Source organism: Oratosquilla oratoria, chromosome 22 (assembly GCF_046742065.1).
Source record: "Oratosquilla oratoria isolate Oo_2021 chromosome 22, ASM4674206v1, whole genome shotgun sequence".
Classification (NCBI taxonomy): Eukaryota; Metazoa; Arthropoda; class Malacostraca; order Stomatopoda; family Squillidae; genus Oratosquilla; species Oratosquilla oratoria.
Window position 1 is genome coordinate 28736934 of NC_134798.1, and position 2091 is coordinate 28739024.

Sequence of the window (2091 nt, forward strand, 5' to 3'; positions counted from 1 at the left end):
GGAGGGAAATTGCTGTCAATCACCAACTCAACGCGTGATCTAAGACTACGGTGAATCACACACGTACGTATGCACAGGGCAATATGAGCTCTGAACTCTTATCCGGGAGGTAAATAGCTGTCAATCACCAACTTTACAAGTGATCTAAAAGCATAGTGAATCTCACACACACACACACACACACACACACACACACACACACACACACACACACACACACACACACACACACACACACACACACACACATACTCACACACACACACACACACACACACACACACACACACACACACACACACACACACACACACACACACACACACACACACACACACACACACACACACACACACACACACACACACACACACACACACACACACACATACACGCAAAGATCGAACAAAATCCCTAAAATATGTAAACCAGGAAGGAGAATGCGTAAACCTTGATTTTCATTGCACTTTTCTTCCTTTCTTTTCAAAATTCTTACCAGAAACGGCAGGTTGTAGCAAGAATAAACTAAGGATTGAGGTGGTCAACGGAGGAGCAAATATTTGAGATCTGAATGAAGCTTCGATGGCTGCTTCTCTGGAGTAGGTATGAATTCATTGGCTGCTGACAGTCGGTTTTATTCAGTTAAGCGAAAACCCTGCACATTTCCAACGACTGATGTAGGGTTATAAATAAGTCCTTGGCAGGAAATTTATCTGAATCTAGCTATAATAGTGTAAATGTCTATACACTTTTCATGAAGGTACCAGTCCTTTGAATTTGTTTCAACTATATATATATATATATATACATATATATATATATATATATACATATGTATATATATACATATATATATATATATATATATATATATATATATATATATATGTCCTGATGACGTCACTCAGCTGAGGTGGACCAGACTTGTACCTGAATCCGTTTCCCATCTATATAAACTCCATTTTACCCCAAGTCTGCTACACCAACTTTATAAAATCGTCTGGCGACAGGCAAAATAAAATCTATAGATTGTGCAGCAAGGCTTAAAACATTGAATTTTTGCATGGAAGAAGACATAATCCATATCTGAGTGTCATTTGTTCGAAAAATAGCGAGGCTGTTTTGCTTAATAATCTTTTGATTATAGGCCGCTCTTGTAGAGGTCCACTAAGGTTAAATTCAATTCGACTCGACTCATACCTAGAAATAGAATAAAATCGCCCTTATTGAACCACGAAAAAATAATAAAGTATCACTCCCTTACATAGGATTATCTAATCACATTATTATGTAATGAAGTCTAAAATTCTTTGGCTTGAAAAAAAGTGCAGTGTTCAAATGAGTTATAAACGGCTAATTCCAATTCAAATTATCTATGAATAAAAAAGTAAGATACAACAAAACAAACTTTCCCCCGCTCTAAAGGGGGTGGCAATCAAAGTATGCATCCACCCCACACTAATCCCATACCCATCCAACATCCATTTATTTTCCTTTTTATCTGAATATAATGAGAAAATTATACCCAATTTATTCGTTGGTAACGTGGCCGAGTGGTCTAAGGCGCTGGATTTAGGCTCCAGTCTCTGAGGAGGCGTGGGTTCGAATCCCACCGTTGCCAATTTATCTTGATCTTCATAATCTTATTCAAGATAAGAATCTCCTGCACCATGACCACCAACTTTCATAATATTAAGGGAAATTAATTAATAGATTACGCCCAAAGGAGATTTGCTATGTCCGAAGTCACCATTTTTGCCTTATTTGCAAAAAGAATATAAATATGAAAATGGTAAGAAAACTTAGTTGTGTACAAACACAGCAGACTGTTAGGAATGGAAGAAGAGGAAGTGTGTTGACGTCGTCCAAGGGGGTGTTCCTAGTGAAGTGTCCAATTTCTTCGAGAAAAGAAGCTTCTAACAGAGTGAGAGAGAAAGGCAGAAACTGGGAGCTAAAAGTACTAGAGGCACTGTTGGCCAAATACCAAAAGTCACGAGAGAAATTAGATAAAAAACAAAACAAAAATAGCATTTATGTCCGATATCAGAATGGGAATCAGATTTAACACTAACCCGGATTAAAGTAGTTAAT

At 37.5% G+C, this 2091-nt stretch overlaps 1 non-coding gene across 1 annotated transcript; it reads left to right on the forward strand.

Moving 5' to 3' along the window:
• The first annotated feature begins 1539 nt into the window (after positions 1-1539).
• On the forward strand, positions 1540-1621 carry TRNAL-UAG (transfer RNA leucine (anticodon UAG)). Its single transcript has one exon. It is a non-coding gene; the product is annotated as a tRNA-Leu (tRNA).
• The last annotated feature ends 470 nt before the right edge of the window (positions 1622-2091 follow it).